The sequence below is a fragment of the Lolium perenne genome, chromosome 2 (genome assembly GCF_019359855.2).
Source record: "Lolium perenne isolate Kyuss_39 chromosome 2, Kyuss_2.0, whole genome shotgun sequence".
NCBI classification, from domain to species: Eukaryota; Viridiplantae; Streptophyta; class Magnoliopsida; order Poales; family Poaceae; genus Lolium; species Lolium perenne.
Window position 1 is genome coordinate 236371338 of NC_067245.2, and position 23388 is coordinate 236394725.

The 23388-nt window shown below is 43.8% G+C and overlaps 1 long non-coding RNA gene and 1 pseudogene across 1 annotated transcript; one reads left to right on the plus strand and one right to left on the minus strand.

Annotated features, from left to right (window-relative positions):
• Nucleotides 1-1784: 1784 nt before the first annotated feature.
• On the plus strand, nucleotides 1785-18633 carry LOC139835762 (cyclin-T1-3-like; annotated as a pseudogene).
• A 318-nt stretch (nucleotides 18634-18951) lies between these two features.
• On the minus strand, nucleotides 18952-20153 carry LOC139835293 (uncharacterized). The gene is made up of 2 exons (XR_011751085.1): nucleotides 19472-20153; nucleotides 18952-19381 (listed from the first exon to the last, which is right to left on the minus strand). It is a non-coding gene; the product is annotated as an uncharacterized lncRNA (long non-coding RNA).
• Nucleotides 20154-23388: the final 3235 nt, after the last annotated feature.

The window sequence follows — 23388 nt, forward strand, 5'->3', positions numbered from 1 at the left end:
AGAGAAAAGATGTTGTATTGTTTCCTCTTGATCACAGAAACAACAGTTAGTAGAACCATGTCAATTCCGTTTGATGAGATCATCTTTAGTTAAAATCACTTCGTTATGAAGGAACCACATAAAAATTGTAATTTTAAGTGGGACATTGATCTTCTAAATTTATTTTTTAAGATAAATAGTGTGTCCATTAACCAAGGTAAGAGACAATGATTTAACGGTGAAAGAGCCTGAAGTGGTTAACAACCACCTAAAAAATTCCTCAATATCGGTCAACTAGATCATCGTGAGCCGAATAACAATATGAACCCATATATCCCATTTGTTACCCGATAGGACTCTCCTGAACCCTAGTTTAGAGGATTCGAACCCATAACGTTCGCCACAGTAACGTTCGAATGGTTAATAATGTTTTAAAGATTCGTATATTGATCATTTAGAGGTGAATCACATAGCTAGGTGTCCTCCCATAATATAGTATTCTACCAATTTCCTACCACAAGAGAACCTCTACTGAAGAAGTCATCTTTGACATTAATAATCCGTTCCAAAATGGAGAGCTTGCTGGCTTCGCTGTAACCTGGAAAAGAGGTTTAGGTTTTAAATATTTGTTTTGAAGTAACTCTTGCCACACTCCTTCATTCATAAGTTTATATATAGTCAATTGCTAAGTAAACTTTTATTCTTTAATTCTAGCACTTCCACTCCTAAACCTCGGTGATCTTTCGGTCCACAATTCAATCCCATTTTTGTTAACCTATACTTCCTTTTGTGGCCATTGCTTTGCCAAAAAAGCGGGATCTAAAAATTCTAGTTTCTTTCCTACCCCTATAGAAATCTCTAGGAAGGACAAGATAAACATTCACAAACTTGTAAGGACTGAATTTACAAGAATAAGATGATCATCATAGGAAAGCACCTTGCCCACCCAACAACTTAGTTTATTTTCAAAACGATCCGTTATCGCCTTCCACTCACTATGTTCCCATTTCCGAAAAATGAAAGAATTCCAAGATATCTAAATGGAAGCGATCTTATGTCACATCCAAAATGCTTTTATACTCTCTCTAATCATGTTTCACTTTTCCAAAACAAAATAACTCACTCTTGTGAATATTTATTTTGAGATCAGAGAGCTACTCGAAAATGCATAAAATACTCTTCATATTAAGGGCCTTTTCTAAATCATGTTCCGTGAAAAAGATAGTATCATATGCATATTGCAGAATTGAGAGAGCCCCATCGACTAAATGAGGTATCAAACCGCTAACCTGGCCGTCCTCTTTCGCTTGTGCAATACTACTAACCTTGAAAGGGCAATATTACTAACCTGTATGGTGGTCTTCAATTGCATGCAACATTTTTCATTCATGTCACTACTAGAGTACTAGTTTCATGAAGGATCTGCATATTCTTAACTAGTAATTATCTTTGCAAACGTAGGTAATGCGTTGACCTGTTGTAATTAAGAAAACCCTTTCATTTGTTATCATCCATATGTGACAAATTTGTTGAATTGTGGGGCTTTCCATGAAAGACAGAACATGCAGTTCACTGAAGCATTATGGATATGTTGTAGTACCCACCCTTTGCATGTATACACAGTTTAATGCCTGTCTTTAGCTCCTCGCAACTTACTGTATGTTAAATTTAAAAAGTATATGCATTTAGGTACGCACGTGGCTGCACTTCCTGTCCCGTGTAATTATGCTTGTGATGTTAAGTTTGCAAGGGTGTCCTTATATCTCTTTTTGTCAGCTTTTTTAGAAGAAAAGAGAGAATCATACATGGATATCATGCAGACAAGTGACTATCATGGAATTCTAGAGAACATGCTTATAAAATTCCCTATGATAGACATGTGGAAGGTGGCCAACTTGGTGCTTCCTGGTATTTTAGTAGAAAAGAGATCGAGGAGAATCCCCTTTCAAGGAGAGAGTTATTTTTTTAAAAAAAGGAGAGATGGTATTGATTTGAAGGAATCAGACCTTCGCAAGTCATACTGCACTTTCCTTCAGGATCTCGAGATGAGGCTTAAAGTGTGAGAATATATTGAACCATGAAATATTTTATTGGTACTTCTTTTCCTGGGAAATATAACAGCTATTTTAGATGTATTATTTGATTATTTTCCAGGAAATATAACAGTTCTTTTCTAGTTTCTGTAGATAACTGGGAGTTATCTGATAGCTTAATTTCTTTGCAGTTAAGAATATCTGAAATAATTTATGATTGATGTCGTCCTCATTCTATTTTCCAAATTATAGGAAAGTCTGCTGCACGCCTAAAGCATAAATGAGTACATTCTGTTGATTACGGTTGACGTACTCCACTGTGCACGAGTATGATCTGTACCTTTACAGATAGAATATCAAGGCTTTTTTAGTGGCAAGCCAAACCCTCCCACGGTTTGTCAAAGGCCATTAAGGCTACTTTGACCAAGTTACTCCCTTCAGCTCGGTTTATAGGGCTTGCACGTATTCCTATATCATAAATTTAGTTAAGATAATTGTTATCACCAGATTTTGGCCAAATCAGGAGGTGGGCCGTAAGGGAGATGGGCTTGGAAGATTACACGTGGAAGATCTCTGAAGCGGCCTTGCACGAAGAGTTTGGGCTAGATTGCCCGTGTATCTTTAATTATGGTAGATTGTATCTTAGATTAAAAGTTAGAGTTTGTATCGTGCACGGTGGGGATTATTCCCACGTTAGAAAGTCCCCTGGACTATAAATATGTATCTAGGGTTTATGGAATAAACAACAACCAACGTTCAACCAACCAATCAATCTCGGCGCATCGCCAACTCCTTCATCTCGAGGGTTTCTACCGGTAAGCAACATGCTGCCTAGATCGCATCTTGCGATCTAGGCAGCACAAGCTCCACGTTGTTCATGCGTTGCTCGTACTGAAGCCTTGTTGATGGCGAGCAACGTAGTTATCATAGATGTGTTAGGGTTAGCATAGTTCTTCGCGTAACATGCTATTGTAGTGCAACCCTTGCATATCTAGCCGCCCTTACACCTATCCTAGGTGTAGGGGCGGCACCCCGCTTGATCATTATTTAGTAGATCTGATCCGTTACGGTTGCTCCTTGTTCATCAAGGATTAGTTTAATATCTGCAATAGTTAGGCCTTACAAAGGGCGGGAGGATCCAGCGGCACGTAGGGTGTCGTTTGCTAGTCCTAGACAGGATGTTCCGGGGATCAACCTCGTGTTGGTTTTTAGGCCTTGTCTAGGATCGGCTTACGATCACCGTGCGTGGCCGCGAGGCCCAATCCTGAGTAGGATGATCCGATTATGCGGTGAAAACCCTAAATCGTTGTAGATCTCATTAGCTTTATCTTGATCAAGCAGGACCACCATATATTCGTGCACCCCGTACGAATCATGGGTGGATCGGCTCCCTGAGCCGATTCACAGGATAACCTGAGAGCCGATCGAGGCTCGTATTTAATGTTTACGTGTATGCCATGCAGGAAACTAAGCGAGGCATCTCCATCACCTTCCTGACCAGGTATAGGTCAGGTGGCACGCCCTTGCATCAGCATCGGACGTGTGTACCAGAAGGCTTTGCGGGCCGTCGCTCGGAGGGACCTCGGCCAGCCGCAGCCCTAGGTTGTTCCCGGCTCTACGGTGTTGCCCGTCGCTGCCCGCCGGTGGGTTTTGGCAGCAACACATTCTGTCACGCCCGGTGGGACCAGCTTCTACATCAACCACATCGCCATCTACATCTGAGATGGCGGACGGCACGCCAGTCACGTACGAGGATCTGACCGACGAGCTCAAGAAGAAGTATGACGAGATCAAAGTCATCCTCGAAGCCGATCTCATCGGCTCTTTCCACAGAACCCGTTCACATGGCATCAGGTGGAAGGGGTTCTCGCCTAATGGTGCACCAGATGGGATAGACCTCTCTGCCCCGTCGGAAGAACGCACCAGGTCCCTGCGGTAGGAGATCAACTACTTGGTGGCTCACTCGCTACACCGCCACTCTGAGAACCTGGTCAACACGTTGGAGCGTGTCGCTCTTCGCGTGATCCAGGAGATCATGAGGCACCAGTACTCGCCGTCAGGACCAGCTCTCGGGACGCATCAAGGAGAGTTGCCACTCCAGTCCCGTCCACCGCTGCCATTTGCGTTGGCAGCACCAGAAGTGCCGGCTTCACCGGCATTCGTCGTCTACAAGATCGGTGGTGACCCTAGTGACTACCAGTTCTTGCCTGAGGCGCCTAAGGAGATCCCTCACGGGTACACGTGCACGTATGTGCCAGATTGCGGTAACTGGGCGCTCACAAACCAGGCCACAACATCAGGAACTCCTGGGAAAACAGGAGGGGCGTCAGCGACAGATCTTGAGAAGCAGACGTGGCTAACTAAGTACGCCACCCCGACGAACCTCCAGAGCTCAGCTCCTGCAGTTGGCTCAGAGCTGGAAAAGCAAACATGGCTGGCTAAGTACGCCACCCCGGCGAATCTTCAGAGTTCAACTCCTGCAGCCAGCACAGCGGATCAGATCAGTACCATACTAAGAGTCAGTTCGGCATGGTGCCGAAAAGGAGGGCAATCGGCTATTCCAAGCCGTACCCCGACGACTACGAGATGATCCCGCTACCACCCAAATATCGGCTCCCTGATTTCTCCAAATTCAGTGGATCAGATGGTTCCAGCTCCATCGAGCACGTAGGCCGATATTTGGCACAACTAGGACCGGCCTCAGTGTCGGATCAACTACGCGTGAGGCTCTTCTCACAGTCCCTCACGGGATCGGCTTTCGGGTGGTACACCTCGTTGCCACCAGACTCCATCCGGACGTGGAAGCAGTTGGAAGAACAGTTCCATATGCAGTACCATTCAGAGGCTTCCGAGTCCGGCATTGCCGATCTAGCACAATTACGTCAGAAGCGTGGAGAAACTGTGACAGAATACATCAAGCGCTTCAGGAATCTTAGGAACCGATGTTATTCGGTTCGTATAACTGAAAAGGAAGCAGTCGAGTTGGCAGTAGCGGGCCTCGCAACACCGCTCAAGGACATGGCCTCCCAAGCAGACTATCCCTCACTGGCGCACATGGTTCAGAAACTGTCGGCATATGAACAGCGCCACCCGGACCTGTACCAGGACAAATTCAAGCGTGCAGTAGCCCTGGCCGAGGCAGAGGAAGACGAAGTTTCTGCGGGAGATCAAGAGATAGCAGTGGCTGAATGGACTCGGGGAGGAACCCCCGTGTCCTGCAAATGGGTAAAGCCACCAGGCCCGCCCAGGGGGTTTGATTTTGACGTGACCAAAACTGAGCAAATCTTCGACCTCCTGCTCAAGGAGAAGCAGTTGACGATTCCCGAAGGTCTCAAATTCCCCACGGTGCAAGAGCTGAACGGAAAGCCATACTGCAAATGGCATAACTCGCTCTCCCATGCCACCAACGACTGCAGGGTGTGGCGTCAGCACATCCAAGCGGCGATAGAAAAAGGGCGTCTGATTTTCAATCAGTACGCCATGAAGGTCGACACCCAACCCTCCCCCGCCGTTAACATGGTAGAATGCACTTACCCTGAAGGTTGCCAGCCAGGGTCCTCGTTCAGCATCAACATGGTAGGACTTGGGCACCACTCTGGCAAAGATGGAGACGAGGGCAGCTGCTCTCGTAGCAAGGACACAGAGGAGGCCGCTCCACGCGATCGGCTCCGTCATGATGGCAAGCGCTACGTCACAGAGGGAGAAGTGAAGAACATAAGATATCAGCGACCCCTCTCTGATCACCTCCTCAACAAGTATGTGAGTCAGTATGACCAACGCCGACGGTCCAGCTATGATGATGAAAGAGATCGTCTGGCTAGAGAAGCCAGAAGATATCGTCGGCACGATCACGATGAGGAGGAGCACGAGCGCCGTGCCAAAGGAGAATCAAGGGAGCAAGATGACAACGACAGGCACTGGGACTGCCCCTTCTTCAGACACTGCTGGGATTCAGGAATGAGCCGATTGCCCACAATCGGCAATTGCCCAGAATGCAACCAGAAGAAGAAGGAGGCAGCCAACGTGTCTGTGTTCAGGCGCTTAGGGCCTCTCCCGCCACAAAGCAAACGCGCTGAGTCCCCTCGGCGGGCAGATCTCGAGGATTCAGAAGACGAGGGACAAGAAGAAGAAGACAGGTACCATCGGCCAAGGTGGTGCCCTGATGGACTCAGCCATTCACAAAAGCGCAGGGTTCAGCGATTGCGCGGCCTGGAGGAAGCCGAAAGGTTATACTTGCATACGCTAAGGAAGGCACGACCTGATCTGGCTGCGAAAGTTCAGCGAACCCTGGATGAAGAGGGTCGTCCATGAAAAATGGAGTGGCGCCCCAAGCAAAGGAAAGCCGATGATGAAACATCGGCTGGTACAAACATGGTGCTCGTCCTTCCGACGGAGCTTAGTGTTCCACGATTCTACGATGCACTCAAGGTGGACGACAGCAAGCGCATCAAGTCAGAGGTTGGGCTGGTTTTATCCACCAGCCTGACCAAGTAGCTGAAGCAAAGCGATGAGCAAACGTGGCGAGGCTGATCCTTGTGATCGGCCCCAAAAATTATGAAGGAGCATTACAGAACCTTCAGTCAACGCTTCAATCGATATGGAGGCCGATTCCAGCAATCGGCTAAAATTATCTTCACCACATGTTCTGCTTGTGTTCAGCATCGAGCTACTGGGCAGCGGCCACGTCGGTGGATGAAAGTCAGCACGAATCCTCGCAGAGCCGACGTGCAAGTGCAGTGCCCTGGTGATGTCTACGTTCCCCCTCCTTTCCTGTAGACAGTGTTGGGCCTCCAAGAGCAGAGGTTTGTAGAACAGCACCAAGTTTTCCCTTAAGTGGATCACCCAAGGTTTATCGAACTCAGGGAGGAAGAGGTCAAAGATATCCCTCTCATGCAACCCTGCAACCACAAAGCAAGAAGTCTCTTGTGTCCCCAACACACCTAATAGGTGCACTAGTTCGGCGAAGAGATAGTGAAATACAGGTGGTATGAATATATATGAGCAGTAGCAACGGTGCCAGAAAATAGCTTGCTGGCGTGTAGTTGATGGTGGTAGTATTGCAGCGATGTAACGCATGAAAACAAGAAACAAGCAGTAGTAACGCAGCAGTATTTAGGAACAAGGCCTAGGGATTACACTTTCACTAGTGGACACTCTCAACATTGATCACATAACAGAATAGATAAATGCATACTCTACACTTTTGTTGGATGATGAACACATTGCGTAGGATTACACGAACCCTCAATGCCGGAGTTAACAAGCTCCACAATAATGCTCATATTTTAGTAACCTTTAGTGTAAGATAGATCAACAGACTAAACCAAGTACTAACATAGCATGCACACTGTCACCTTCATGCATATGTAGGAGGAATAGATCACATCAATATTATCATAGCAATAGTTAACTTCGCAATCTACAAGAGATCATGATCATAGCATAAACCAAGTACTAACACGGTGCACACACTGTCACCTTTACACACGTGCAGGAGGAATAGAACTACTTTAATAACTTTGCTAGAGTAGCACATAGATAAATTGTGATACAAAACTCATATGAATCTCAATCATGTGAAGCAGCTCATGAGATTATTGTATTGAGGTACATAGGAGAGAGATTAACCACATAGCTACCGGTACAGCCCCGAGCCTCGATGGAGAACTACTCCCTCCTCATGGGAGCAGCAGCGGTGATGAAGATGGCGGTGGAGATGGCAGCGGTGTCGATGGAGAAGCCTTCCGGGGGCACTTCCCCGTTCCGGCAGCGTGCCGGAACAGAGACTCTGTCCCCCAGATCTTGGCCTCGCGATGGCGGCGGCTCGGAAGGTTTCGTGGTTTTCGTCGAACGTATCGGGGTTTTCGCGACGGAGGCTTTATATAGGCGAAGAGGCGGCGCAGAGGGCTTCGGGGGCCCACACCATAGGGCGGCGCGGCCCCTCTGGCCGCGCCAGGGTGTGGTGTGGGGCCCCCAGGGCTCCCCTCTGGCGGCTCTCGGGTGTTCTGGATGGTTCCGGGAAAAATAGGAACCTGGGCGTTGATTTCGTCCGATTCCGAGAATATTTCGTTACTAGGATTTCTGAAACCAAAAACAGCAGAAAACAGCAACTGGCACTTCGGCATCTTGTTAATAGGTTAGTTCCAGAAAATGCACGAATATGACATAAAGTGTGCATAAAACATGTAGATAACATCAATAATGTGGCATGGAACATAAGAAATTATCGATACGTTGGAGACGTATCAGCATCCCCAAGCTTAGTTCTGCTCGTCCCGAGCAGGTAAAACGATAACACAGATAATTTCTGGAGTGACATGCCATCATAACCTTGATCATACTATTTGTAAAGCATATGTAGTGAATGCAGTGATCAAAACAATGTATATGACATGAGTAAACAAGTGAATCATAAAGCAAAGACTTTTCATGAATAGTACTTCAAGACAAGCATCAATAAGTCTTGCATAAGAGTTAACTCATAAAGCAATAATTCAAAGTAAAGGTATTGAAGCAACACAAAGGAAGATTAAGTTTCAGCGGTTGCTTTCAACTTGTAACATGTATATCTCATGGATATTGTCAACATAGAGTAATATAATAAGTGCAATATGCAAGTATGTAGGAATCAATGCACAGTTCACACAAGTGTTTGCTTCTTGAGGTGGAGAAAGATAGGTGAACTGACTCAACAATAAAAGTAAAAGAATGGTCCTTCAAAGAGGAAAGCATCGATTGCTATATTTGTGCTAGAGCTTTTATTTTGAAAACATGAAACAATTTTGTCAACGGTAGTAATAAAGCATATGTATCATGTAAATTATATCTTACAAGTTGCAAGCCTCATGCATAGTATACTAATAGTGCCCGCACCTTGTCCTAATTAGCTTGGACTACCGGATCATCACAATGCACATGTTTTAACCAAGTGTCACAAAGGGGTACCTCTATGCCGCCTGTACAAAGGTCTAAGGAGAAAGCTCGCATTGGATTTCTCGCTATTGATTATTCTCAACTTAGACATCCATACCGGGACAACATAGACAACAGATAATGGACTCCTCTTTTATGCATAAGCATGTAACAACAATTAATAATTTTCTCATATGAGATTGAGGATATATGTCCAAAACTGAAACTTCCACCATGGATCATGGCTTTAGTTAGCGGCCCAATGTTCTTCTCTAACAATATGCATGCTTAACCATAAGGTGGTAGATCTCTCTTACTTCAGACAAGACGGACATGCATAGCAACTCACACGATATTCAACAAAGAATAGTTGATGGCGTCCCCAGAAACATGGTTATCGCACAACAAGCAACTTAATAAGAGATAAAGTGCATAAGTACATATTCAATACCACAATAGTTTTTAAGCTATTTGTCCCATGAGCTATATATTGCAAAGGTGAATGATGGAATTTTAAAGGTAGCACTCAAGCAATTTACTTTGGAATGGCGGAGAAATACCATGTAGTAGGTAGGTATGGTGGACACAAATGGCATAGTGGTTGGCTCAAGTATTTTGGATGCATGAGAAGTATTCCCTCTCGATACAAGATTTAGGCTAGCAAGGCTATTTGAAACAAACACAAGGATGAACCGGTGCAGCAAAACTCACATAAAAGACATATTGAAAACATTATAAGACTCTACACCGTCTTCCTTGTTGTTCAAACTCAATACTAGAAATTATCTAGACCTTAGAGAGACCAATTATGCAAACCAAATTTTAACAAGCTCTATGTATTTCTTCATTAATGGGTGCAAAGTATATGATGCAAGAGCTTAAACATGAGCACAAAAATTTCCAAGTATCACATTACCCAAGACATTTATGGCAATTACTACATGTATCATTTTCCAATTCCAACCATATAACAATTTAACGAAGGAGAAACTTCGCCATGAATACTATGAGTAGAAACTAAGGACATACTTGTCCATATGCTACAGCGGAGCGTGTCTCTCTCCCATAAGGTGAATGCTAGGATCCATTTTATTCAAACAAAACAAAAAACAAAAACAAACAGACGCTCCAAGTAAAGTACATAAGATGTGACTGAATAAAAATATAGTTTCAAGGGAGGAACCTGATAATGTTGTCGATGAAGAAGGGGATGCCTTGGGCATCCCCAAGTTTAGATGCTTGAGTCTTCTTGAAATATGCAGGGATGAACCACCGGGGCATCCCCAAGCTTAGAGCTTTCACTCTTCTTGATCATAGTATATCATCCTCCTCTCTTGACCCTTGAAAACTTCCTTCACACCAAACTTCTCATAAACTTCATTAGAGGGGTTAGTACATAATCAAAAACTCACATGTTCAGAGGTGACACAATCATTCTTAATACTTCTGGACATTGCTCAAAGCTACTGGAAGGTAATGGAACAAAGAAATCCACCCAACACAGCGAAAGAAGCAATGCGAAATAAAAGGCAGAATCTATCAAAACAGAACAGTCCGTAAAGACGAATTTTTAATAAATACTTCCGTTGCTCAGATCAGAAAACTCAAAACTAATGAAAGTTGCGTACATATCTGAGGAACACGCACGTAAATTGGCATATTTTTCTGAGTTACCTACAGAGAAAACAGCCCAGATTCGTGACAGATAGAAATCTGTTTCTGCGCAGAAATCCAAATCTAGTATCAACCTCCGATTAGAGGCTTCACTTGGCACAACAAAACACAAAACTAAGATAAGGAGAGGTTGCTACAGTAGTAAACAACTTCCAAGACACAAATATAAAACAAAGTACTGTAGTAAAATAACACATGGGTTATCTCCCAAGAAGTTCTTTCTTTATAGCCATTAAGATGGGCTCAGCAGTTTTAATGATCCACTCGCAGGAAATAGTATTTGAAGCAAAAAGAGAGTATCAAGAGGCAATTCAAAACACATTTAAGTCTAACCCACTTCCTATGCATAGGAATCTTGTAAATAAACAAGTTCAAGAAGCATAATGCAACAAGCATAGAAAGATAAAACAAGTGTAGCTTCAAAAATTTCAGCACATAGAGAGGCATTTTAGTAACATGAAAATTTCTACAACCATATTTTCCTCTCTCATAATAACTTTCAGTAGCAACATGAGCAAACTCAACAATATAACTATCACATAAAGCATTCTTATCATGAGTCTCATGCATAAAATTATTACTCTCCACATAAGCATAATCAATTTTATTAGATGTAGTGGGAGCAAATTCAACAAAGTAGCTATCATTATTATTCTCATCAAGTGTTGGAAGCATTGTATAATCACAACAAAATTTACTCTCCATAGTAGGTGGCACCAAAAGACCACTATCATTATAATCATCATAAATAGGAGGCAAAGTATCATCAAAGAAAATTTTCTCCTCAATGCTTGGGGGACTAAAAATATCATGCTCATCAAAGCCAGCTTCCCCAAGCTTAGAATTTTCCATATCATTAGCAACAATGGTGTTCAAAGCGTTCATACTAATATCATTGCTACTAGCATGCAAATAAGATTCCATGGGTTTTTTAATTTTCGCATTAAACCATTCATGTCTTGACTCAGGAAATAGAATAAAAAGCTCACAGATGTTGTCCATTATGCCTTACTAGTGTAAACAAGAAACAAAAAGTTGCAATTGCAGGATCTAAAGGAAATAGCTTCGAGTACTTACAACGCCGGAAAATAGCTTAGTAGCCGAGATACGGAGTGTGAGTACCTTTTACCTTTCCTCCCCGGCAACGGCGCCAGAAAAGTGCTTGATGTCTACGTTCCCCCTCCTTTCCTGTAGACAGTGTTGGGCCTCCAAGAGCAGAGGTTTGTAGAACAGCAGCAAGTTTTCCCTTAAGTGGATCACCCAAGGTTTATCGAACTCAGGGAGGAAGAGGTCAAAGATATCCCTCTCATGCAACCCTGCAACCACAAAGCAAGAAGTCTCTTGTGTCCCCAACACACCTAATAGGTGCACTAGTTCGGCGAAGAGATAGTGAAATACAGGTGGTATGAATATATATGAGCAGTAGCAACGGTGCCGTAAAATAGCTTGTGGCGTGTAGTTGATGGTGGTAGTATTGCAGCAGTAGTAACGCAAGAAACAAGAAACAAGCAGTAGTAACGCAGCAGTATTTAGGAACAAGGCCTAGGGATTACACTTTCACTAGTGGACACTCTCAACATTGATCACATAACAGAATAGATAAATGCATACTCTACACTTTTGTTGGATGATGAACACATTGCGTAGGATTACACGAACCCTCAATGCCGGAGTTAACAAGCTCCACAATAATGCTCATATTTTAGTAACCTTTAGTGTAAGATAGATCAACAGACTAAACCAAGTACTAACATAGCATGCACACTGTCACCTTCATGCATATGCAGGAGGAATAGATCACATCAATATTATCATAGTAATAGTTAACTTCGCAATCTACAAGAGATCATGATCATAGCATAAACCAAGTACTAACACGGTGCACACACTGTCACCTTTACACACGTGCAGGAGGAATAGAACTACTTTAATAACTTTGCTAGAGTAGCACATAGATAAATTGTGATACAAAACTCATATGAATCTCAATCATGTGAAGCAGCTCATGAGATTATTGTATTGAGGTACATAGGAGAGAGATTAACCACATAGCTACCGGTACAGCCCCGAGCCTCGATGGAGAACTACTCCCTCCTCATGGGAGCAGCAGCGGTGATGAAGATGGCGGTGGAGATGGCAGCGGTGTCGATGGAGAAGCCTTCCGGGGGCACTTCCCCGTTCCGGCAGCGTGCCGGAACAGAGACTCCTGTCCCCCAGATCTTGGCCTCGCGATGGCGGCGGCTCTGGAAGGTTTCTGTGGTTTTCGTCGAACGTATCAGGGTTTTCGCGACGGAGGCTTTATATAGGCGAAGAGGCGGCGCAGGAAGGCTTCTGGGGGGCCCACACCATAGGACGGCGCGGCCCCCCCCTCTGGCCGCGCCAGGGTGTGGTGTGGGGCCCCCAGGGCTCCCCTCTGGCGGCTCTCGGGTGTTCTGGATGGTTCCGGGAAAAATAGGAACCTGGGCGTTGATTTCGTCCGATTCCGAGAATATTTCGTTACTAGGATTTCTGAAACCAAAAACAGCAGAAAACAGGAACTGGCACTTCGGCATCTTGTTAATAGGTTAGTTCCAGAAAATGCACGAATATGACATAAAGTGTGCATAAAACATGTAGATAACATCAATAATGTGGCATGGAACATAAGAAATTATCGATACGTTGGAGACGTATCACCTGGCTAAACCACAAAAGCCGATATCTGCAGTCATCTGGCAGATTCGGCTCGGGGGGCATATAGTCAGATGAACATGTGCAGATAAACATGTGTAAACATGTGTGCAGTGAAACACTGGGAGCCGATTAGGAAAAATCGGCCAGTAAAAAAAGACCAAGACCTACTGGCTATGTGCTCAAAGTTCACATCAACATCGACGTTCAGTGGAAGAAAGCTGATCAACGATCTGTGCATCCTCGCCGGTATTCTCGCCTTGATTAAGGCTCGGGGGGCAGCTAACTTGGTAGATGTTCTGTTTTGGGAGCCGATTGGAGTCGCATCGACTGACCCTGCATCGTGATCTTCTCTGAAAGCAGTTCAGGTGTTGCAAAAGAAAACTGCTAAAGCTACGGAGAGGAACCGGAAAAGGAGGCCGCCGGCTTTACAGGTTTTGGACCGTCCTGTCGCTGCAAGAAAAGGAAAGGGACTGGATTCTCAAAATAGCCGATGAGTAGTCATCGGCTAAGGGATTGCGAAAAATTATGGTCAGATATCAAATCGCAGCCTGAATTTGAGAAGTGCTAGACTGACGGGCTAATCGACATGTGAGTCCGGCTTCACGGGCGTCCAAAAAGAAAAGGAATCCGATACGTTGCTATCGGTCTTGGCATGACAGGCGGAAGGAATGAAATTGGATTAATTGAAAGAACAATTTTCATTAATTCAAAGGAGCAGCTTTACAAGAAAGAGCCGATGGCTCTCAAAAGAAGGATCTAGTGCCTAGTGCACTGCTACTACTAGTCCTACTCTACTAGTCGTCGCTGTCCTCATCGTCGCCGTCGTCGATGTCGTCGGCGCTGCTCCCAGGAAGCTCCTCGTCGCTGCTACCCCAGCCTTTGGCCGGAGCTTCGTCTTCCTCGTCATCATCATCATCCTCACTGTCCGCCCAGGAGCGGAAGCGCTTGGTCGGCGGATACCCGATGGAGGAGGAGGATTCATCCTCCTCCTCTTCCTCCTCGTCATCATCATCGTCCTCACTGTCCGCCCAAGCGCGGAATCGCTTGGCCGGCAGAAGCTTAGCGGGGGAAGGGGGCCGCCCTCATCTTTTCCTTCCTCTTCCTCTACTTCTTCCCCCTTCCCGTCGGGGGAGGTGGGTTTCGCCCAAGGATGGAGGTCGTCTTCACTTTCGCTTATCAGCTCCCCATCGATGAGGAACTTGAGGTCCTCTTCCCCATCGGTCAGAGGCAGGTCGCCCACTGGCGCGTGGTCGGAGTTCCACTCCGGCTCGCTCGAAGAGAAGGACTAGAGGGAGAGGCCGGAGGAGACAGAGGAAGAGGAAGGCATCGCTACAGAGGAAGAGGGTTTTTTGGTGCCGATGGCTGGAACAGAGGAAGGGGATGAAGAGGGCTAATCAATCGGCACGGTTAAATAATGAGAAGTCTGGTGGAAATTTAATGCCATTGCAGTTTCCGAGGAAGTGATGCCAAAGCTATCGAATTTTGCAGAGAAGCTGAAAAGACAGGGCATCATGATGAAGAATACTGCAACAGGTCTGCTCTGCCACGACATGACCCTTTGAAGAAAAAAAAACAGAGTGGTTTTGAAATTATCATTGCCAAAACCAGGGGGCATGTGTTATCACCAGATTTTGGCCAAATCAGGAGGTGGGCCGTAAGGGAGATGGGCTTGGAAGATTACACGTGGAAGATCTCTGAAGCGGCCTTGCACGAAGAGTTTGGGCTAGATTGCCCGTGTATCTTTAATTATGGTAGATTGTATCTTAGATTAAAAGTTAGAGTTTGTATCGTGCACGGTGGGGATTATTCCCACGTTAGAAAGTCCCCTGGACTATAAATATGTATCTAGGGTTTATGGAATAAACAACAACCAACATTCAACCAACCAATCAATCTCGGCGCATCGCCAACTCCTTCATCTCGAGGGTTTCTACCGGTAAGCAACATGCTGCCTAGATCGCATCTTGCGATCTAGGCAGCACAAGCTCCACGTTGTTCATGCGTTGCTCGTACTGAAGCCTTGTTGATGGCGAGCAACGTAGTTATCATAGATGTGTTAGGGTTAGCATAGTTCTTCGCGTAACATGCTATTGTAGTGCAACCCTTGCATATCTAGCCGCCCTTACACCTATCCTAGGTGTAGGGACGGCACCCCGCTTGATCATTATTTAGTAGATCTGATCCGTTACGGTTGCTCTTTGTTCATCAAGGATTAGTTTAATATCTGCAATAGTTAGGCCTTACAAAGGGCGGGAGGATCCAGCGGCACGTAGGGTGTCGTTTGCTAGTCCTAGACAGGATGTTCCGGGGATCAACCTCGTGTTGGTTTTTAGGCCTTGTCTAGGATCGGCTTACGATCACCGTGCGTGGCCGCGAGGCCCAATCCTGAGTAGGATGATCCGATTATGCGGTGAAAACCCTAAATCGTTGTAGATCTCATTAGCTTTATCTTGATCAAGCAGGACCACCATATATTCGTGCACCCCGTACGAATCATGGGTGGATCGGCTCCCTGAGCCGATTCACATGATAACCTGAGAGCCGATCGAGGCTCGTATTTAATGTTTACATGTATGCCATGCAGGAAACTAAGCGAGGCATCTCCATCACCTTCCTGACCAGGTATAGGTCAGGTGGCACGCCCTTGCATCAGCATCGGACGTGTGTACCAGAAGGCTTTGCGGGCCGTCGCTCGGAGGGACCTCGGCCAGCCGCAGCCCTAGGTTGTTCCCGGCTCTACGGTGTTGCCCGTCGCTGCCCGCCGGTGGGTTTTGGCAGCAACAATAATATAAGATATATAGTATAAAATATATATCATTAGAAAGTTTAGATATTTAACTTTCTAATGATAATTTTTTTGTATTGTACAAATAATATTATATTGTTAGACAAGTAAACAACTTAGAAATACACGCGAACGGAGGTAGTAGGCAAAGTGTGTGCCAAGCTCAGACACTCTTAGGCGGCGAATCAAACATGCCATTAGTGGAAATATTTAATTGGGGAAATACCGAAAACAAACACTGTGTGAATCTCCCTAAAAACAAGATACTCTCTTTGTCTCACTAAAATTGTCTTAGATTTGTCTAAATTTAGATGTATCCACATAGTCCCTCTATCCCAAAATAAGATGCCTATAATATTTGATAAAGTTAAACTTCTCAAAGTTTGATCAACTATATAGAAAAAAGTGTCAACATTTATATTCCCAAATTAATATTTTTAGAATCATCATGAAATATATTTTCATATTATGTGCATTTAAAATTTTAGATGTTAATACTACCTCCATCCCAAAATTTAAGGCTTATATTTTTTTGAAAAGACAAATGAAGTAAAGTTTGACCAAACTTTTAGAAGAATTTATGAACAAATATGATATTTTGTAGATAACATATGAAAATATATTTCATTATCTATCTAATGATAATGATTTTGTACTTTTCATATTAATGTTTTTTGATAAAAACTTGGTCAAACTTGACATAGTTTGACTTTCTGGAAAAAATATAGGCCTTAAGCCTTAAGATGGAGGTAGTATTTTTTTTGTATATACTTGCTCAAACTTTAAAAGGTTTGACTTTGACTGAAAACTATAGGCATCTAATTTGGTAAGGAGGAAGTACTAGATAGTGTCTAGATAAATCTGTTTTTTATTTGACAAATCTTAGATAACTACCGTGAGCCGGAGTGAGTATTAGGGGTGCAAAAGTTATTTGGAAGATTACAAACATCACCTCTGTGATCTAGGGAACATGATGTATTAGGGTTGCCAAGCATGCTGAGACTACTCGAGCGCCAGTTTAATCATTTCTCATCTACATCCACTTGTCTTGATTTACCTGCCATTTACTTTATTACAACTTAGAAGGACTAGGCGTTCTTATTTATCATGCGATACATGTAATATATTAGATATTTAATAATTTTCTGGTTGACTTGTCCAGTGTTTCTTCTGCTTAAGCATTTAAGCATTTGTGAAATTGTTAGTATTATATTCTTTCAATGTGTATTTTATCATTTTTGTTATCCATAATCAATATAACTTGTTAGTTTTGTTTGCTAACTTGTTTTTGGTGGCAACATCTAGAGATGATCTTATACTAATTGATTTAAATAATTTGATGGTAAAGCTCTCAATTATCAAGACATCGGTTTTTCTGCTCAGCTGTGAATCCAGTGGAATTTATCTATTTTTTTCTTCATGAGCACATGGCATTTTCAGGAATAAGTTTTTAATATATTTGTCCTATAATTATTGATTTTTTAATTTAGGGACCACTCATTATTGGCATGCATGCAACAATGGTTGACACTATCCTTTAGGTTGAACATCTAATATCCAAGTTTGTATAGTACTTATAGGTCCTCGTCTTATGTGTCCTTATAGTATGTGTATTGTGAATGTTTATGAATAATGAAAGATCACTGTGTGCTACTGCATTGACTATGTTGTCTTGGTATGGTTGATAGTCCAATATAATACTTTCTCCTTATTATCAACTTCTTGTTGCTTGTTGTTAATGTAACATCATTATAATGTGCAGATAATAGGCACACTTTGCATGTTCCTGGCGGGTAAAGTTAAAGAAACACTCGGGCTCATGAAGGATGTTGTACTCGTCTCTTATGAGAACATCCACAAAAAAGATCTTGCTTCAGTTGCTCAATTTACGTAGAAGGTGAGATTTTTTATTGTGAAAATTCAGTAGCCGTAGCTACCTGTGTTTCCATACACTTGTATTTCACAAAGCTGCAAAATTTTGTTTATACCTGGTAAATTTTATTCCATGGGGAATTATTACCAAAACGGTAGCTGGGGATATTTGTGATGTGTCTAGGTTGTGTATGAGCAGCAGAAGGAACTTCTGTTGATTGGGGAACGCCTTGTGCTTGTAACACTTGGTTTTGACATGAATATGCATGCACCGCCCTTACAAGCCCTTTTGGTTGAAGCAATTAAATTTTTTAAGGTTGCTCAACATGCACTTGCTCAAGTTGCCAAGAATTTTGTTAACGATGGGTATGCTAACATTACGCTTATCCTTACAAAAATAGTAAATTCCATCTAATGCCTATTTACTATACCTTCAAAGGGGTCTACCGGCTACCCACTTCGCTTTGCCTGCAATTTAAGCCCCATCATTTTACGGCCGACGCAATCTTCCATGCTGCAAAGTTCCTCAAAGTCAAGCTTCGAGTAGATGGCGAGAAGGTCTAGTGGCAAGAGTTTGATGTAACCCCACCGCAGTTGGAAGGTTGGTCTCTAGATACAAAGTTAGTGTGTATTTGCACTATTGTAGTGTATACACTTGCACAAGTAGCAGCAGTTTCCAGCCGGCAAGGGTTGCAGAAATTATAACAATAAAGAAGCTCCTCCCTATTTCTAATAGCTCATCGTACATGCATCGGAGACAAACACTGTCGTACGTATAGAAGTTTCGTTTCTAATATGTAAATTTACTTTACGCAATTTGGTGTGCATTTTCTGTTCGATTACTTCGTTTATGATGTGCCCCCCTCCAACAGCCGGTGGTTGCAGAACAAGTGAACAACCATAACCCCAAAGGAAATTTTAGGGTGCACACGGAATCCCCTCCTCCCCGGGAGGATTCCCTTTTCCTTGGTTCATTTGGCAATTGAAGGAGGAAAACCCCAGAAACAAAGAGAGCAATGAGAATTTATAAGGAAACCCATAATTCCAAAGGTATCTAAATACAAATGTGGGGGTATCATAAACCCTTAAGAACAGGAACGACATAGAAAACAAGCAAGGCAAATAATGGATTGTCAAGAGTATCATCAAACTAGTACTATTGATTTCTTGAACACTACAAGCGGCCGGTCCAGACCGACCGGACGGAGCCGGACGCCCAGGTCCCGGCGTCCTGCAGGAACGCGATCGCCGCCTCGCACTCGGCGATGACCACCTTGTCGGCCCCGGGCCTCGTGATGGGCGGGAAGAAGAGCCAGAACGTTGTCACCATCACGAACGCCAGCACGAGCGGGGTCGCCAGCAGCGGCGGCGGGCGCCACCACTTGTCGTGCCTCGCCCACCAGGCCTCCGCCACCGCGCACGCCCCGTGCAGCGTGAAGAAAGCGGTGGCCTCCTGCCAATGAAACTCATCAAACACAATGAAACTCATCAAGCACCTAGACAGTCGAGCATACTAGGCCACCATGGATATGAACATCCTCACCCTGAAAAGAAAAACTCAAAAAGGCGGATACATGAGGGTTTATTCCCATCCTTTCTTTCTCTCCTTGCTACGATACTTTGAGAGTCTCCTCTCTACTCCAGGCCGAGCTGCGATGTCACTCGAAGAAGTCTAAGGCACGTGGGAGTAGGTTTTCGGAGATCCTCAGTTGGATTTGGCGCGTCGTAGGGTTTGTACTTCTTGTTGTTATTCTCCGGTGGCAAGAGCAGGTCCAGGAGGGAGGGATGGCCGTAGGGATCTCCGCCAGTATAGTTGAGATCTGGAGCTGTCTGCTCTGGTGGCTACACACGTCGCTTAGGGATGGTTATCGATCATCTTCTTCAAGTTTCCAAGGGGAAGCTAGAGAAGAGGATTGGTGCGGGGCTTTGTCAATAATTGTTGGCATGATCTAGAGTACAACGACACCGACGCTTGTCTCGTCCGCTCGTTCGGCTGTGGAGGCGAGGGAGAAGATGATTGAGGCTCGCTAACGCGGTTGCTTCTGGATGGAGAGGTTCTCGAGTTGCTGATGTTCTCTAGAGAAACTCAACAAGGGACTCACGATGGCAGGTGCAATCTTGCCCTGCCTCTCATGGTCGTGCGGAGGCCTTCCTAGCCGCATGTTGTTGTTTGCTTTTCCCTTAGGCAAAAGGAAGATGTAGAGTATCTTCGTCCACTCCCTCGTGACATGAGACGATGAGTGGTCTATGTCTCTCTCTGGACTTGATTGCTTTTCCCAAATTTGCTACAGGGTACTTTATGTAAAACTCTAGGTCGTAGTTGCTATTTTTTTTAGGGAACTCAATGTAAATTGTACGACACAACTCTAGGTCCTTTGGGATCTCCCTTATTCAAAATAACCTAGCAGTTTGTTCAAAAAAAAAATAACCTAGCAGATACCCTAGGATGGTTCTACCAATAGCGATGAAGGCACCTGTAATATCCCAGGTTTAGAGGCAACAAAATGAGAGAACACCAAAGTGTGCATTGCATTCATGCATAGAAAATCCGGGGGATTTTCGCGCTTTCAAATAAAACTTACCACAGTCACTGAAGTTTCACTTGACTTGCTGGAATTGAAGTAGATCATCAAGTCAAGCGCTATAAACTTCACTGTGATCTTTGCTAAAACTTTATTTTGGGTAGAGATGATTTGATCTATGGGTTAGATCAAATGGAATTAGATTTACAACAACACATTCTTGAATAATCAAACCCTAACTTATTAACACTTAAAAGTTAGCAACTACTTTTGTGTGTAATTTAATTCACCTATAAATAAGGTAAACCACAGGGTCTAAAGTGCATAAAAGCCACACATTCTTATTTAAATCATAATTTATTAAGTATATGGAATATCATAAAACTAAATCCATTTACATTACGAATTATAGTTCAAACTATTTGAATAAAACTAACTATGAGTATTTTGAAACTCATATGATCATGCCTTGGTGAATTCAAACCCCAACTATCCAAACTTGAGAAATAACCCTGAACATTAACCTTTTCACCAATATTATAATATAAATCCAATCAAATATAATACAGTGACTCATCAACAATAATAAAACCATCCACAAGATATTTAGTAGCAAATGCCACTTGGCTATCCAAAAATAAATCATATGAGAGGATAATGATCTTGCCACATGGGATGAAAATATCTACATGACTTGCTTTCCAAGCTATGCCACCTCATGCTCAAAGGATTGCTATGGATGAGGGCATGACAACCAAGCACCTTACTCATCAAAACAACACAAGAGTCACCACCTATGTGTCATGATACTAGAGCTTGCCCAAGCCTATAAATAGAGCCACACCCTTCATCCATTTGATCACTTGTAGCATGAAACAAGGGAGCACACACATAGAGCCACTCTATGCATTAGCTAGGAACAAGATGAAGAAGCTAGGAGGTGGAGGCATACCACAAGATGCAGGTTTATCAGATTTCCTGAAGAACAAGCTACAGAAGATACCAAGGTAGAATTCTTAGGCAAACCATATAGTTAGAGGATCACATCATCATCTCTTAAGTAGGACCTTAGGATATTCCAAGACATTGAGAAGTGAGAGAAGTTATAATACTAACCATAGCCATGTTCCTACAAAAATATTAGAGAAGTACTAATCCTAGTTGTTCAAGTCAATATTTAATCTTGGAGGTGAGAACCCTATTCCATTAGCAATACTTTAGGAAACCAATTCCATAATCATCAAAACTTGGTATTAATTATAAACCCTAAGAATTTAGGATGAGTGTGATGAGAGGAATATTAAAGAGGGATTAGTGAGGAATGAGTGACTCTTGTCTAATACATGATCATACCTTGTAGACATAGATGATAAGTTAAACCATATGATTACTAGATCTCATCTATCACATAAAATAATAAGTATATCACTAGTAGTTAACCCCAGACCAATCCTCATGCCTTGTATGGAGGAGTAACCCTAGCTAGCCAATAAAACATAACCAAAGCTTATGCCCATATCCTAATTATAGTTGTGTATCATATTGGTGATCACAACTTAAACCCTAAAGTACATGTGAATTCCAACCCATGGATTACTTTGGATTATAATTATAACCCTGCCATGCCTCATGCCTACTTATATTGCAACTTAATAAAGAGTATGCAAAACTCTAAACCCTTAGAAATAACTATCCACATAAAATCATAACACAATTCCATTCTCCTTACCATCTATCCTAAACTCTAGCCATAATTAAAGTATGTAAGCAATCCATATTCTTAAGTACTAGCAAGACCTAATAACATGTTCCTCATGCATATATTTCAAACCACTTAAATAGATTTGGTTCTCAAATAAAAAGAAGTGGGATAAAAATCAAAACTCATTTCTATTTTAATTAAACCTTACAAACTACCAATCTAATTAAAAAAATAACGTTTATTTAAACAATAAAACTATACAGTGAGCATTATTGTCAAATTGTATTGATATTCAAATAATTTAGAACCTGCAGAACAAAACAGAATTCAAATTTGAATTCAAATAGAAAATTCAAAATAGAAAATAGTAAAGAGAGAAAAAGAAAAGGGGGCTTACCTGGCTTACCTGGCCGTGCAGCCCAGCAGCTGAGCCCAGGACCAACCCACCACCACAGCCCAGCTTCAGCCCAGCCCGAGCCGCGTACCGCTTCGCGTTAAAACAGGAGGCCGTCGTCGTCGTCTTCTTCTCCGAGGCCGACACCGCGGCAACGCCAGTAGACGCCGACCTCGTCGACGATAAGGACGCCTAGGACACCGCAGAAGGTTCTAGAGCTCCACACTATCGTCCTCGAGTCTGAGTCTATCCATTCGCATCAAGATTCACACCCGAATGCAGCTCACCATCGCCAGTGCATCTCGTCCAGTACCGCCGGCGAGCCGACGAACCAGACCTTGCCTCGCCCTATAAATATGCCTGGAGCTTCTCCAGGAAACCCTAGAACCTCGCCGCCCCTCCATTTCTTCTCAGTCACCCTCTATCTCTCGCGTTCATCCACTCACAGTCGCCGGAGTCGAAGATGAAGCCGTCGTCTGGAGCCACCCCGGAGCTCGTAGCTTGGTCGAGGAGGAGCGCCTCGTCGAGAGGAGCATCTGGGCGCAAGCAATCGTCCAGGGGAGCTAGGAATCGTCTCAATTGCATCGATCCCTTCTGCAGCACATCGCCGGAGATCGCCAATCGCCGTCGCCTCCGTCAGCAATCGTCGTCGTCGACCATGCCGTCGTATTCAGGGTGAGCTCGCGCATCTAATGAGCTAGATCTCGCTTCCTAGATCCGTCTGTAGCTCGCAACCGATAGTTGGCCGGAACCCGCCGCCGCAGAGATGCTCGCCGGAGTTGCTCCGGTGACCATTGGGTGGTGTCATTCACGCTCGTTTGCTCCGCATCAAGTACTGGTTC